Source organism: Aquarana catesbeiana, linkage group LG09, assembly GCF_042186555.1.
Source record: "Aquarana catesbeiana isolate 2022-GZ linkage group LG09, ASM4218655v1, whole genome shotgun sequence".
Lineage (NCBI taxonomy): Eukaryota > Metazoa > Chordata > Amphibia > Anura > Ranidae > Aquarana > Aquarana catesbeiana.
This window is the reverse complement of record NC_133332.1, coordinates 302241170-302258756: the sequence shown is the minus strand read 5'-3', so window position 1 is coordinate 302258756 and position 17587 is coordinate 302241170. Positions and strand designations below refer to the sequence as shown.

Sequence of the window (17587 nt, the reverse complement as noted above, 5' to 3'; positions counted from 1 at the left end):
TTTATTCGTGTTTTTGGGCAGGGGAAAGGAGATTTTCAAGAAACTGGAAATACCTAAAATCACGAAGAGGCATTTCTTTCTAACCATAGATAAAAGCACATTTTTCATCTTTAAAGTGGTAGTATAGTCAATTTTTTAACTTTTACCTAGAGGTAAGCCTATAATAAGGCTTACCTCTAGATAAAATGAATATCTCCTGAACCTCTACAGTTTAGGAGATATTCCCCTCGCAATGAGTCACTGACTTCAGCAGCGCATGCGTTACGGGGGTTCTCGGCTGAAAGTCCGGCAGACGCCGGACCTTGCTGAAAAGAAGTCTCCCGTGCGCATGCGCGGTCACGGCTCCGGCCACTCACAACGTCGGAGCCGTGATACCCGGAAGACACGCCGAGGAAAAATGACAGCTCCCTCGGCATGGATCGGTTGAGATACCGGCGCCTCGTTCTAAGGTAAGTATTTCATAATGTGCTAGTATGTTGTGCCCCCCCCGCACTTTGAAGATATATTATTGGGATGGTCACAGCACATAAGCACAGTGATTTTTAAGGACTTTAGGCATTGTGTGATTTCAGCAGGCGCATAGTGAAAACTTCTCATTGTTGTTTTTTTTGTTTGTTTTTTTTTTTTTTTTTGGAACTTTTTTGCAGTGACCTTTTTTCTTCTATTGCACCTATTTAAAAAGACAGATGCAATTTAAATGTGATATATTGGTTATGATGTATATATATATATATTTTATGGTGGTAGATATATATTTTTGTGTTTTATGAGGGTCGCTTTATTTAATTAATTTATGTTTCCTTAGCGCTGCTCCAAGTTCTTTCTACATGGTGTATCAGTTCTGTAATAGGGTACAAACACCACTGTCTGCTCCAAACATGATCTGTATTTCCCGTGTATTTTGTGTTCTGCCACGTTTTGGTAAGTTCAGAATTCATAGAAAGAGCCCAGTTCCTGGTTTTACATTGTCAGTCCTTCCAAAATCTTGTAGGCCATTAAACCAAGCCATAAATGTACACTTTACTGTGTGCTCGATGGTCCAAACTGTAGTAGGCCATGCCGAGTCACCCTATATTAGTAGTCCGTGGATGCTGGTGGTGGTATGTAACCTTCTGGTTTCCGTTACAAAGTTTCAGATCACCCATTGGTATCCCGAGTGTAAAACTATTACAGATTCAAATGAAGAAGTCTCATTTGGAAACTGGCAATTGATAAATGTGTTGGTGGATGGACACAAAAGAGATTTCACCTCCGGAGGTGGTATAGTAGTCATTTAAAGGGACTGAGCATCCCAGCAAGTTTTGCTTCAGGGTCTTGATCTATAATGCAACTTTTCAGCGAAACTTTGATGGATGTGCTTTTTTCTGGCAGAAGCCGCATCTGATTCCCTCATCCTTATTTAGACTTTTGACCTTAACAGAATCTGTATAATCTCCTTACACATAGACGCGTTCAAAAGCACGTGAGGCGGGGTTTTCTGTCCAATGGCAGAAAGAATAGAAAAGCCGACAAAGTCTGCAGTAATCTTCTTCCCCTTCTTATTTCAAGCTGGGCTTTATTAATTAAGGTCTTTAACTGGTAGGCTTTTATTTATTTCCTTTGGTGTAAGTATCCACGTTATACAGACACATGAGGCGATTTTGTACACGTGAAAACAGAGTGGAACGCTAGGAAAAAATTATTAGCTTGGGATCTTAATTCCGATATATGTTTTATACATATGTTCTAACTTACATGGCTAAATTTCTCTGGTTCAGGAATTGGGCTGAACGAGAGAAATCCCATGTTTACCCCGTCCTGTGCTAAACACTGTAGATGGAGTAATTCCCTCTGCCGGCTATTGCATTCAGACAGACGGTTCTCTTGGCTGTCTGGATACCCAAACAGTGACTGTGGCTAATTGGATGCTGTCACTGTTGAGCTTGCAGTTTTCTGTCCAGCTCCCGGGGCTCTCATTTTAGACTAGTCAACAGAAATTGTCTGAAATGTAAGCCATATATGGCTAGCACTACTATTATAGCTAGAAATATCCTGCTACAGTGATCCTCCACTTCCACAAGGATCAGCTAGATGTGGAATATGCATGCTTACACTGGTCCAAGCTGGACCAATATAACTATGTAAAACATCTGTACCTGGAAATCTTTTAAATTCATACCTGAAATTTGAGTGGTTTGTGAAGGGTTATGCAGGTAAACTAAAGATGCTTTGTGTCCAGCTTCCACTATCACAGACATTTAGGAAAATATCTGGTTATCAAATGACTGTATTCATACATGTTAAGGCACCTTTAGAGTGACCATGAGTGAGCAGATATCTGACTAAGAACAGCAGGTTCTCTTCTCCTTTTCTCAAAACTGCATTCTGCTCTCTGAATAGAATTGGGAAATATCAGAGTTTGGGGATGCAGGGATTTTCCAGTACGTGTAATGCCTTTGCCTTTGATCCCTGCAAATTATGCTCAGAGCTGCATTTTTCTAGCTGTGTGTGATGTGCATTTGGCTGCTTCTATGCTTTTTGCATTACGTACACCAGGCCCTTGCTCGCTGTGCCTTACATACTCCTGCTGTCCCCTGTGCGCTTTCCTCCTTTTTGCATTGCTTTCCCCTTGCCCTCTGTATGTTACATAGTCCTGTCCCCTGCACTCTGTAACCATCAGCACTGTGCTCTGTTGTTTACATACTAGTAACCTCTGTGTTACATACTCCCGAGCCCTGCATGCTGTGTGTTAAGTACTCCTGAGCCCTGTGCGCTGTGCGATACAAACTCCTTTCCCCTACACTATAAGCATTATGTGATCCTAACTCCTGCATTCTGTACAATTCTATACTCCTTGCTCCTGCACTCCGTACAATTCTATACTCCTTGCTCCTGCACTCCGTACAATTCTATACTCCTTGCTCCTGCACTCCGTACAATTCTATACTCCTTGCTCCTGCACTCCGTACAATTCTATACTCCTTTCCCCTACACTATAAGCATTATGTGATCCTAACTCCTGCACTCCGTACAATTCTATACTCCTTGCTCCTGCACTCCGTACAATTCTATACTCCTTGCTCCTGCACTCCGTACAATTCTATACTCCTTGCTCCTGCACTCTTTATTTTATATTATGTAGAGTATGCTATAGTCTAGACCAATGTGTGCATGGGTCCAACAGTTGCTGGTTGCTAAATAGTTCCCAACTATAAAGTCTAATGTTTTACTTTAAAAAAAAAAAAAAAGATGTTATACTTGCCTGCTCTGTTCAGTAGTATTGCAGTCCCTTAACTCCTGTTTGGCGGTCTCCAGCTGGCGCTGTCTGCTCCTTCTTTTTCGGAGTGCCCCCTTGGCAAGCTGCTTGCTATGGGGGCACCCATGTGGGTGTGCTCCCGACCCGGGCTGTGTGTTTTATATGTGCAGTGTATACAGAAAATAGGCTTAGGTTTAATTAATTATACCCCTTTGAGCCCCCAAAGGGCCTGCAAAATGGCAATTTTATTTTCTCCGTTTTACTTAAACAAGGAATTGCCCTGTCTGCTGTGGGTTCAACTCCATTTATGGTCCAGTCAATAAGAAAAGGGAGCAAAGTTTGCCTGTAAGAGATTTTACAGTACATAATATGGTATCTAATGTACCCACATTTCTCTATCCTGTGTGAGTGATGTGATTGTAGTGATGTAAAAGACCTGAACACAATTTGTAGCTGTGTGTGTGGCCTGCTAACAACATTCTCTTTTAAATTGCAGATTGATTTGTGTGTGTTGGGCCTGCTTTTTGTCTATATAGTTTTCCTGCTGCCTGCAAAACATTAAATATTTTGATAAAGTTTACAGAGCACACATCATAGAGTAATGATTTCCACAAAGTGACTTTTATCACCACTTACAATGTTATCCATCTCAGCTGCTGGCAGGGTTGCATTCTTGGCTGTGAACTCTGCCCTGTATCTCCTACTTACAGTACCACAACTTTGTACAGCATTCCGCCTTGCTGGCAGGCAACATTACCATTCAACCACATGGGCAGACCAAAGTAAAACCACATCACCCCTGCCTTAGATGCTTCCTATATGCTTGTACATTTTATTTAGGAAAGTACATTCATTTAAAATTACCTCAGCTGTTATTGGAGTCCGTTATAGGATTTTTTTTTGTCTATAATTTTTCTTGATTTGATCTTACAATTGTCTTTAACGTGCAGTATTTTTTACTTTACAAAGTGAACATCTTGCCTAAGAACGGTCACCCATCTTCTGCGCCTCTCTCTGATTTAGCGTTACTGTGTTACTGATGCCTGACTTTCTCTGACTTCCTGGCTAAGCTTTGTCAACTACCATTCACCTGAAAAGCGAATGTGTCCTTATTGCTAAAGAGGCTCTTTAATAGGAAAGTGGAAAGGGCAGATGCCAAGGGACAACTGGGAAAATTTGGGCCCTGTAGCAAAGTAAAAGGAAATCACGGCTGACAAGCCTTACATCAAAAATTCTTAGCGCTGGTCTGAAAGCTGAATTCCAGAAACAAAATATTTAATTTAAATGTATTCATCAAAAGCCACAAAGGATTTAAATCCACTTTGTATGCGCCGGTGACCTTTGCAAAGCCAGTTATTATCTTGTAATAGGAGTCGTGACATCATCTCTGTGCTGTGCATATCCTGTGTAAAGAGCAGAACTGCAGGAGGGGCCGAGCAGGCTCCACCCACTACAGGTTGCCTGCTGAAACTATAGGAGGCGGCGGAGACCAGACCAGTCACCCTGCAAAAAGAGAGAGCTCAGCATTGATCTGTCTTTATTACAGGAAGCTCCTGCACAGAGAAAGTTTAATGCTGGAGTAAGTACACTGTTGAAATGAAAGCTGAAGGAGCAGAGCAGGAGTGATCTACAGTACATAAAATGTGACTGCACTGTGCAGCTATAGCAGCTTTATGTTTTGTGTCCTGGTGCTGCTTTCTTGGAAGTGTTAGGCCTGATGCACACTGGATGTTTTTACAGCTGTGGTTTTTGTCTTTTTCTGCAGCCAGTAAACTCCCCAGCATGTAATCCTATGTGTCCATGCGCACACAGGCTGTTATCAGTGTTTTTTATGGGGGGGTGTTTCTGGCTGGGAAAAAACCCCCAGAACTAGTGGTTTTTAGTCCAGGTTCACATTGAGGTGCGGAAATGAAGCCGTGCAAGTTCAGCTGAACTCGCAGGATTTTGCTCCCGCATGTCAGTCCAGATTTCGGTCACAATTTCAGAGACTTCTGTGCATGTTTCTGTCAGATGTCAATGTAAATTGCAGCCCCAAATCGCAAAAAGTAGTACAGAAACTACTTTTTGAAATCGGTGCGGCGCCGCAGATGCGGTGTCGCACCGATTAGGAAGGTGCCATTGATGGCAATTGCTGCCGATTTGACATGCAATTTGACAGGGCTTAAGAGGAGGTTTTCAGCTGTAAAAAGGCTAGGCCTAGCTCTGAGGAAGGGGGGTGCGCCCCTGAAACGCGTTGGCTGTACCCCGTGTTCTGTGCATGTCCATGCACTGTGTTCATGGGCTTTTGTCAGTTGTATTTTGTGAGTTCCCACTTTTAGACAAAAATTTCTTTTTATTAAATGATGTCTGGTAATGCATTAGGTGTGCGCATCTTCCATTTCTGTTTTTCTTGCAGTACAGAGAAGTCCTATATTTAGATTTTTTTCATTAGCACAGCTGTCGCCACATTTTAGAATACAAACTAGATAATTTTTTTGGGTGTGGTGCGAAATTCACTAATTTTCCAATCCCTCGTGGGCATCGTTGAAAAACGTTCTGTGTTAACATACCGTGTCTTGTGATTGTTAACCAAGCGCCTGTCTCTCCCTGGCAGAGAACATAATTACAGAATCGTTGGGCCAGGACGACAGCCTGTTTAAATAGCTTACTACGCTTCACTGACAGATCCTTTTCTGCGCCACAGCCATTAACTGAAACCTCAGGGATTGTCTACTTGGCGTCCCCAGAACCCTGGCAGAATTAATGGTTGCTGTCTAAAATTCCATGCAGCGCTCCAGCAAAAGGGATCCCAGGCTATTATTGTCATTTTGCATGTAGGCTAAATGACTTGGAGATTGGAATAATTGTGTAATAGTTTACTACTTAATGACGACCCCTTACAGAGCTTCCTGTGCTCTTCCGGTCTGAGGATACCTTGTTAGCAGCCTGCAGCATTAAGTGCAGCTAACACGTTACAAGATGTGTTGTTTTGGCATGCTGCAGGTAAACATTTAGTACACGGTTTTACCCCTGCTTGGGAAGGGAGGGAGCACCTCCATTATGTGGATAAATAAACAAAGTTTAAACAAGCAAACTTACCTTTATGTATTTTGTTGGTGATAAATGCAGCAAAATTATCAGCAGTGTGCAAATATGTTACCTTTTTTTTTTTTTTTGGTGCTATTTTTATAGTTTGCTTTTGTCTGTAAACAGCTCTTTGTCAGTTGGGAGTCTGCCTTTTAGTTTGTTTGTTTGTTTTTTTTTTTTCTTTGACATAGCAAAATCATTATATAATGGGACTGGTTGGATTTGAACATTTCTTTTGCCAGCTCCACACTGATGCACTGCGGTTTGGCGATCGCTTTCGTGTAATTTACCCCTGGTTTTAGCTGCGCTCCCATAAGGCTTCCTATTAGGTTGCTCATTTTTGCTGCATTTTCTGAAAGTGCACTAAAAGTTCTGCATGCTGCATCTTTGGTGCACTTTCAGAAAATGTGGCAAAAACACGACAGTAGACTGTGTGAAACATTGGCTGGTGCTGGGACCCTGAGTTGTCTGTCGGCCCTACAGTCTCTCACCACTCCTAAGGATGTGGGTGCAGCCTCTGATGACCCGGTGAAAGATATGAGGGGCCCACTTCACAAATTGGTAATGAATGCAAAATCTTCCTTACTGCAGGATGGCCTCACACAGACATGATAAGTCTTCCCTGCTGGGTCCTAGCATACACATGATCTCTGTTTTTTAGTGGCTATGCAGTGCCAGGGGTTACTGTGCAATGTTTCATCACTTATAGTTCGCAAGTCCCAGTTCTGGCTCTTGGGATGGAACATTAGAAATAGTCCCTGGCACAGCCACACAGTTCTAAGCACACTGATGAATGTAGTCTTACTCTTTTCCTGGGATCGTAATTTGGCAGCCATCCAGTTCCATGTAGGCTAGAGCTTGTAGTCCTTCTCTTGCACTGGCAGTCAGTGAAGCAGTGACTCTGGGTAGTAGGTCATAATCAGGACAGTGCCTACTGTGCAGCAAGGTTATTTTTACTTAATGAAGGTAGCCAGTATCAGAGGTGGCAGCTGCCAGGATCCTACACCTCTACCTACATCCCTCTGTGCTCCCCCTTGTCAACTCTGTGCTTCCTCCTTCCACCCTTCTCCTTCCTGGCTGCCCTTCAGCATGTCATAATCCATTCCTTAATGGATTTGGTTTCATCCAAGATGGCCACCCCCCGGTATTGAAAACACTTTTATTTTAATAAGCATTGATCAAGGTGTCTTTAAAAATTGCTGCCACCATACTGATCATCCTTTCGCGTTGAACTCTGTCCAGATTGCAGGAAGAAACAAATGTACTTGCAACAACGGCGAATGTTCGGGAACGGTCATAATCCAGGCAAGTAGCATATAGATGGACCTAAGATACACAGAATGTAAAGGATTGATGGGTGACAAGTGTCGGAGCTGCCAAGCTGATTATTTTAAAGTATAATCCTTTTTTTATATAATGATTTTGTTTAAAAGGAATCTGGATAGTTGTTACCAGGCACAGTCACATATCTTGGTCAGTGTTGGTTTTCTTTGCTTAGTAGAATAGTTATTTGGTTAGTTTGCTTCCACTGCAGCATCGGGGTCCTGGGTTGGAAATCTGAAATGGATACTGTCTGCATGGAACTTTTATGTCTCATGTTTCCATGGGCTTTCTCTGGATATGCTGTTTTTTTTTTTTTTTTTTTTTTCACACAGTATAGTGTATACATTTGTATAACTAGGATACAGAAATTGAATTTTAAGCTCTTTTGGTAATCTGCTGAAAATGGCTTGGTGTATTATGCAAAGCACTGTGGAATATGTTAGCAATATATAAAGGACGGTCTTGTTGAAGAATTGATCGTTCTAGTTTAATAATGCCTGGTTAATCTCAGTGTTATGGCTGCTTTGAGACTAGTACTATTTAATGGTAACATGACAACATTGGAAGAAGCAAGATAGCTTGGTTTTCCATACTTGTAAAAATCAGAAGGTTGGCTGGGAGACCCAGGTGACGCCACTGTCATCATGGCTGCTGCATAGGGCAGAACCTTGATTTTACATGTTGTGATTGTATTTTTTTAGGGTCCCTAAGTGTTTTACATGCAAGAGCAAAAATGTACTAGTCAAGCCAAAGCTAAATAATCCAATTTAGATGGGGTTGCCTTTTAATGAGGCTCAAAGTCCTCTTCTATATTTGTCCAGTAGAAAAGCACTGCACCAGACTTCCCAAGGACAGCTGGCCTTGTGCAGACCAATATATCTAGGCAATGTGAATACAATGATCGGGATAAGTCAAACTTTGGAAGTGCTTGTTGTTCCTCTCCTCATATTGGAATCAGTCTGTTATAGCCGCCTGTTATATGCAGTATCTGCAGTACATGTCATGTGACTGCAACAAGAATGTGCACTTTTATGGCCATTTTTAGCTTTGGATCAGAGAAGGAAAAAGTTGAAATTGTCTTTGACCAAGGTGGATATAAATCAATGAAAAAAAAAAAAAAAAAAAAAAAAAAATAAATATATATACATATATATACATATATATATATATATATATATATATATATATATATATATATATATATATTTTTTTTTTTTTTTTAAATCTGATTTTTTTTTTTCTTTAAATCGATTTTTTATTTTTATTTTTTTTATTTTATTTTTATCAAATTTATTTTAATAAAATGCTTTTGGAGTAAAAGTCTATCTAAAGATAGTTTTCTATTTAGGATACATTAATAATTTTGTTTATTCAGCACGAAATGGAGCTTAGTTATGTAGCATGAGGCTGTATATTCTGCAATATTTACATTTTTGGTAAACTCATTCAATGAATCCAAGCTCTGCAAGCTGAGATAACATGCACTGCATTGATGCATTCACACAATGTCACAATAAGCATGCGATAAAAACAAAGTTCAGGAATATTCCTTTATCCCATTGTTTTGCAAATCTATGTACACTACAAACTGTATGATTGAATCGGTTCGGATATCGCTGTTTTACTAACCTGACATCATATTATTATAAATAGGAAACCTTAATTTTGTTTGCAAATATTAAAGATTCTAACTACTAGCAAGAATAAGTCCTTACATTTAAAGAGCACCTGTCATTTCAGATCCATCATGGCAGCGCCTGTTAGCGGGCATCCACTCACTTGCTGCCACCACGTCCCTCACCTGGCTAGGTCACCAGCCATCCCATTAAAGTGAATGGGACTGTCGGTGAGTCAACAGCAGGTCAGAGGAGGAGATGCTGTGGGACAGAGATGACAGTTGCTCTTCAAAAATTATGATTTAAATCAAATCCACCCTGGCTTTGATAAAAATGTCAGATTTAGTGGCTTCTGTATCCTGTAAGCACTTGCTTTGATGGCAATGTGCCTTTGTTTTTGTGTTGTGGGGAAAGTTCTCTTCGTGTTGTGGCACTAAATTCACCGGAGCAGAAAAGTCGTCTCATGTTTTATCATTGGTACACAATTTTCGTGTGATATTTGATTAGTCAGACCATCATGCGCTTTCACCAGCTATTGAAGAGTCTCTTGTGACCATCCAATTGCATTAACACACTCAGGCACTTGCTTTATCTACTTGAGAGTCCTCAGGATGTTATATGATAATTCTGTTCCTCGACATTCAAGAGACTGCAAATTCACTTAACGGCGTTTGATTGAAGACAATTTTTCCCAGACATGGTGAGCTGTTTGATGGCTTGGACAAATGGATGTGGCGTCTAGGCCTTATCAATCCATCACAGCAGCTCTGGAGATATAAAGACATTGGATGCATTACCAGCCTTTCTGCAAACTTGAAAAAATAGGTTTTATGGGCATAGGACAAATAACTTCCTGGGGGTATATCTTAAAGGACAACTCCATTGGTTTGCCTGGTGATTCACATTCACTGGTTTCTTTTCATTTGGGGGCCAGAGGTGAGATATCGCAACACAAGCTCTCAGCTCCAATCATCGTCCACTGCAAACCCCAATATTTTGTTTTTGTCATTTAAGGACCCTGTAGTGATATAGTATAATGGGTAGATAATTAATTAAGTAATCTTCCGCAGCAACCCAATTCTTCCAGAGACATGCATTTTATTGACTTCCAACACAGAACAAAGTCTTGCAACAGATGATAAAATTCAACAGAGTAAATATGACAACGCTAGTAAATATACTGGCCTTCAGAGTCCCATGTTTCCTAGACCTGTGCCTTCATAATCACCCAGAGTGAATAGTCTGAACGCCATGTTATATTCTCTATACACTGGCTGAGCAATTTGATTGGCCGTTTCCATTAGGCCTTTGTTCTGCTTCTGTCTTTCAGAGTGACAGACGATGACCCCTAGCCATAAACATAGCCCAGAGTCACTATCTGTCCCCTTTATATGATATGTGGAGTAAATCTTGTTTGGCCACTTCCCCTTTGATATGTCAATATTGAGTTGGCTCGAACAACTCAACCATCGTCAGCTGAAATCTGGCCTGGTTAATCTTGTACTGTATGTGTACATATATGTGATAATATAAAATCCCACATACATCTACCAACACATTACAACAGACCCTAGTGGTGAGATTACTCATATGAATTATCTGTTTAGTTCCCACAGGAATTCTTAGCTCCACTAGGTGCCACAATAACTACCAAATCCAGATAATGGTATCTGGCTCCACCCCCCAGTGAATTTCCCATACTGTAAAAATAATTGGGAATATCCCTGTGAGAGATGGACACCCTTTTATTGGCCTTCTAGAAGGGCATAATAACTGATAGAAATTGGTAAAGGAAATCTCCCTTTTGGAGGCTTTGAAAGATACTGTATATAAAGGCAAATGTCAGAGCTAAAATATCAATTTTGAGCAGAGTTACCTTTGAGCTGGACACACATGTAACAATCTGGTTGCCCAACAACTATGTAGTATGCAAGACCTTCAGTTTAAATAATAATTTATTGCATTATTTGTGAAGATGTGTGATCTACGCAGTTGTGACCCACTCTAAAGGAGATCATACAGAGATTGTACAGTCAGATTGTAACAAGGTTGGGCAGCTTAATCTAAACCTGTTGCTTTGTCTATTCAGGACAAAGCAACAGGTTTGCTAAAGTCTGAACTTCAGGCACAAACGGGAAAAATCCATAAATGCAGATCTGTATTTAAATAAATAATTACATGTATTTTAAGCCAGTGAGGTCTGACTGTTTCAAATATGCTGTCAGGAGAAAAGAACAGTGATTAGGGGAGCAGTGGCATCACTTCCTCAGTCATGTGACAGTACTTGGGCCTAGTGATTGGCAGTTAGACCCTAACAATCTTGCATGGGAGGAGGCTACATGCTTCTCATATCCAGAACCACCAGATTTTTTTCCCCCAGCTAATGCAGTGGATAAAGCAGCAGGGGATCAATTAATGGATCCAGGGACCTCTTTTGGGGTCAGTGTCGGTTTGTCTTGGATGGACAAAAATGACCTTGTGTCTCCTTAAAGTGAACTTTTGCAGAAAGAATTCCCCTAATGGCGAGTTTCTTCAAAAATAACTAGTTCACTAACTAGTAGAGGTGCACCGAATAAAAATGTTGGTACCGAAAATGCAGGATGCACTTGACCGAAAAAGACAGTTTTTAAAAAATATATACATTTTTTATATATAATTATATTTTATTTGACTTTTTAATTAATATCATGAATTTAAATGAATATGAATTTATTGCTGGCCATTATTGGCACCTTTTAGCACAAGAAAAGTTAAATAAAAATGTATCCCTTTAAATTCTATGTATGTCTTCACACTGGTTCATTGCAGTATTAAAAATCCTGTTTGCTGCATTTTTGGTCAGTTAAAACAAAATGAACCTCCCTATTGAAATGCATTGAAAATGCAGCAAGAACGCATCAATAATGCATCAGTAATGCACCAGTGTTATATTTTTGATGCGGTTTTTGAGTTGCGTCATGTGACTCAAAAACGGCATCAAAAACATAACCCTGGTGCGTTATTGAAGCATTTTTGATGAAAAACACTCCATAGGCATAGTAAAATCATGATAGTCGCGTGCGCTCTCGGTGCCACTATCGGCACCTTTTTCTCTTATTGGCAAAATGCCGATAACACCATTTTCGGACGATATTTTGCAGCCGCTGAAACTTCGATGCATCTCGACTGACTAGTGTACCTGCCTTATAGCCATAATTCTTTTGCAGCAACCTCCTAGTTAGGTGTTTTGATTTTTGGCTCCTCTGTAGCCAATGGAGGAAAAGTTTGATTGCTTTTAGCTGTTCTGTTGGTTGCGGGAGCAAGCGGAAGCAACTGCTTCTCCTTGGTTTTTAGTGAGTTTAGTGTATAAATAGGCTGGGACCTGCAACAGCAGGGTCCTTCTCCTGTTGGGGAAGACCCAACCTGGAGGGCTGTGGCTCTCTGGGTCACTTTACTGGAGGTTGCAGGAGGCCATCAGTGCCTCATGCCTGGGAGATGAGGAACTAATTTCGTGAGTTGCTGGTACAGTTTGGAGGAAGTCTACTAAGGACCTGGCCTGGAGGCTCACAATACAGAGTCTGGCTGGTACATAGAAGAAGACATCTAGGTACACAGGACACAGTGCGTAAAGGCCTGAGAAAGAGATCCTCGTGACTGTCCTTGTTGACCCTTGAAGGGACTGTTTCAGAGTTTCTGGCTCAGGATTGCTTATTCATGGGAGCTTCCTGAACGGTATGTTTACCTGCCACTAGCCACAAAGGGGTTCACCTTGAAGAATTCCATTATAGGGAAAAAGTGTCCTCTGTTGTACTTTTCACTAAATTTGGAGTATCCCAAGGCCTACCCTCTTCCCTAACCAAGTTTAACCAGAATGAAACTACAAAAAGACATGTGCTGCCTGTTTCTTGAGTTGTGTGACTGTGGAGCTGCTGTGTGCCTTGTTGCTGTTTAGATCATAGGGAATAGAACCTGGACAAAACTGCCAGACCACTTTGGGGTCTGTGTTAGACTTTTTCTAATGATTCACTAACCCTAATCATGTATTCCACCAGTGTAGTTGGAACTTCTATTAGCTTCTAAAAAAAAAAAAAAAAAAAACTGTTGAAAATTGCAGAACAGGTAATGAAATGTAAAAAAGAAGGAAAACTGACAACAGAGTCATGGGGGCGGCCAAGGCTCATTAATGCACATGGGGAGCAAAGACTGGCTTATGTAGTCCAGTCCAATAGAAGAGCTACTGTAGCCCATATTGCTGAAAAAGTTAATGCTGGTTCTGATATAAAAGGTGTCAGAACACACATCTCAGTTTGTCATGTATGAGGTTGCGTAGCTGTAGACTGGTCAGGGTGCCTATGCTGACCCATATCCACAGCCAAGAGCGCCTACATTGGGCATCAGAACTAGACCACGGAGCAATAGAAGGAGGTGGCCTGTTCTGGTTAATTTTTTTTTTCTACACAATGTGGACGACTGGGTGCATTTGTTTCACTTATGTGGGGAAGAAATGCCACCAGGATGCACTATAGAGGGGAAAGGCAAGCTGGCAGTGATCTGCTGCTGATAACTTGGTGCCAGATAACACAGCATATCTTAAGAGGCCTAGTGAAATACATGCCTCATTGGGTCAGGGCTGCTTTGGCAGGAAAAGGAGAACCTACTCAACATTAGGTGGGTGGTCATAACGTTATGGCAGATCAATGTATGGGTGCATACAGTGTATTCTCTGTCTATATAATGGAAAAGTGCAAGGAACAAAGCAGTAAGGCAAAGTGCAGTCTAACTTCAGTAGGTGCATATTGGTTGCTTTTTGTGGATACTTTACTCCTTGCACTCTCTGTAAAAATGTCTTCCACACACTAGCAGATATTTGGTTAGTGGACACATTCTCTTGCTACCAAGATAGTCTCAAGCACTCTTCGGTCCACAAAGGACACGTAGCTTTTAGTTGGAGGCTAGATGTGGATGGCAAGGTCATGCCAAGTACCTGAGCCTTTTAATTTTGTGTTTCTGTAGCTGATTAACCTCATAGTGTTTCTTACAGGTGAACAAGGTAAGCTGTAAGGGCTGGTTCACACACAAATTTCTGAGTTTCTAAGGCCTTTTTGTATTTGCATTTATGATGCGTTCCATCGTGCCCCCCCCCCTTTCTTTTTTTCTTCGCCTCAATTGAGAACATGTGCATTCTGTTGTGTTTTGCTGTGTTCCATACAGACAAAATGCAGCATGTTCTACTTTTGTTGACTGCATTGGAACGCCACTGCACTGGTGCGAACTAGGGTCATTGGAATAATTGTTAAACGCTGTCCATACGGTTTTGATGCAAAATAAACCTCACTGTACTTCAGCTGGTGTGAACCAGCCCTAAAAGAATTGTGTCTCATTGCGAGTTGAATTTCAGTACAGGTGCTTGTTTGGTAACAAGACAATGCAGCAGGCGACAAGGTGCATTGGAAGCAGAAATACCTGCATTCCCTTAGGCTTGTCTCTTCATTGTTGTTTTGGGAAGAGAAAATCTTTGAACAGGAAAACACAGTCATTATTTCTAGCGGCTTTAACAGCCACTAGCATAATCGCATGTAAATTCTGGCTAGCTGGTTGTACCCAAGTTGATCGATCAGCTTGGGTACATTCAGCTTTGCCCATATACGGTTCGGATCGTCTATGACCAGCTTTAGGATGGTAGTACCTACAGCGAATTCCTAAAGTATTCAGTCTCCTTTTACTTTTTTCAATTTTGTTACATTGCAGCCTGATACAGTTGTTTAAATTCATTTTTTTTCTCCTTAACCACTCAGTGCCAGTTCACACAGGAGCGACTTGTCAGGCGACCTAGTCGCCTCCCGTTCTGTACAATGGAACCGTTCCGTTCTGTACAATGGAACCGTTCTAATAGGAGCGACGCAAGTCGCTTCAACTTAGAAAAAGGTTCCTGTACTTCTTTTGGGGCGACTTGAGGCGACGTGCATAGACTTCTATACAGAAGTCGTTTTGCAAGTCGCCGTGGATGTCGTGTGCAGGTTGCCTCTGTGAGGCGACCTGCAAGTCGTGCCGCCCCTGTGTGAACCGAGGACCGGAAGGATTTACCCCCTTAAGGCCATTTTTTGCGATACTGAACTGCGTTACTTTAGCTGACCGTTGCACGGGCGTGCAACGCTGTACCCAAATAAAATTGATGCCCCCCCCAATAGAGCTTTCTTTTGGTGGTATTTGATCACCTCTGCAGTTTTTGTTTTTTGTGCTATAAACAAAAGAGCGACAATTTTGGAAAAAAAAACGACACATTTTTTAAAATTTTCTGCTTTAAAACATATCCAATATTTTAAAAATCGAATTTCTTCATCAATTTAGACCAATATGTATTCTGCTACATATTTTTGTAAAAAAAAAAACAAAAAAAACCCAATAAGCGTATATTGATTGGTTTGCACAAAAGTTATAACGTCTACAAAATAGGGGATAGATTTAAGGCATTTTTATTTATTTATTTTTTACTAGTAATGGCAGTGATCAGCGATTATTTGTGGGACTGCAACGTTGCGGTGCACAGAACGGACACTGACATTTTTTACACTTTTTTGGGAACCAGTGACATTATTACAGTGATCAGTGCTAATATGCACTGACATTGTACTAATGACACTGGCAGGGAAGGGGTTTACATCAGGAGTGATCAAGGCGTTAACTGTGTTCCCTGGGTGTGTTTAACTGTATGGGGGATGGGGCTGCCTGCAATAACACACAGATTCGTCTTCCTGGATAACAGAAAGACAAGATCTGTGTCATCCCCTGTCAGAACTTGTTTACTTCGGCAGATCCCCGTTCTGTCTCTGTGGGAAACGATTGTGGGTGGCTGGCGAACATCGAGTCCACCGGACCTGCTGATTGGCTCCCCCGCTGGCCAATCGGCGCACACGCGCCCACACTGGGCCGTAAACAAGCCCGACTTGCAGCTACGCTGATTTGCGCAGCTGAGCCACTTTGCCGAAGTATAACTGCAGTGGCTGGTCGGCAAGCGGTTAATCTATACTCAGTACCCCATACCGACAATGTGAAAACTGAGTTTTAGAAATGCCTGTGAAGTTATTAAAAATAGAAGATTGGAATATCACATGTACTTAAGTATTCAGACCCTATACCCAGTACTTTGTTGAAGCACCTTTGGCAGCAATTACAGCCTCAAGTCTTTTTGGGTATGAAGCGGCAAGCTTTGCACACTTGGATTGGTGGATTTTCTGCCATTCTTCTTTGCAAATCCTCTCAAGCTCAGTCAGGTTGGATGGGGACTGTCGGTGAACAGCCATTTCCAGGTCTCTCCAGATATGTTCAAGGAGGTTCACGCCAGGCCTCTAGCTGGGCCACTCTAGGGCATTCACAGAGTTATCCCTTAGCCACTCCTGTGTTGTCTTGGCTGCGCCCAGTCTGAGGTCCTGAGCGCTGTGGAACAGATTTTTATTGAGGCTATTTCTGTACTTTGCTACCTTCAGCTTTCCCTTAATTCTGACCAGTCTTCCAGTCCCTACTGCTGAAAAACACTCCCAAAGCATGATGCTACTACCACCACACTTCACTGTTGGGATGGTATTGGGTAGGTGATGAGCGGTGCTGGTTTTCCCCAGACATACCGTTTAGAACAGACGCCACACAGTTCAATCTTGGTTTCATCAGGCCAGAGAATCTTGTTCCTCACAGTCTGAGAGCCCTTCAGGTGCTTTTTTTGCAAACTCCAAGCAGGCTTTCACGTGTTTTGCACTGTGGAAAGGCTTCCGTCTAGCCACTCTGCTATACAGCCCAGTTCTGTGGAGGGCTGCAGTGATGGTTGTCCTGAAAATTTGTCCCATCTCCACAAAGGATCTCTGGAGCTTAATCAGAGTGACCATCAGGTTCTTGGCCACCTCTCTTACTAAGGTCCATCTCCCCTGATTGCTCAGTTTGTTCAGGCGACCCGCTCTTGGAAGAGTTCTGGCTGTGACAAACTAATTCCATTTAAGAATTATGGAAGCCATTATGCTCTTGGGAAACTTCAGTGCAGCAGAAGTTATTTTTGTAGCCTTCCCCAGATCTGTGCCTTGCAATAATCCAGTCTCTGAGCTCTGCAGGCAGTTCTTTTGACCTCAAGGCTTTTAGGCCTCATGCACACTGGACGTTTTTATAGCTGCTGTTTTTGGCTCCAGACACTATTTTTCTGTGGCCAGTAAACTCCCCAGCATGTTGTCCTTTTTGTCCATGCGCCCATAAGGCTGTTATCAGCGTTTTATGGCAGGGAAAAAACCCAGAATAGAGTTTTTCAGCTGTATAACCGCTCTATCTCTGAAAAATGCAGCTATTCAGCGTTTATCAGCCACAAGTTTTTGTGGGAGTATAGCTTTTC

General features: G+C 41.7%; 1 protein-coding gene across 1 annotated transcript in view; it reads left to right on the top strand.

Annotated features, from left to right (window-relative positions):
• MED27 (mediator complex subunit 27) overlaps positions 1 to 17587 on the top strand; it is a 540607-nt gene that overhangs the window by 222230 nt on the left and 300790 nt on the right. The window lies entirely within an intron of this gene.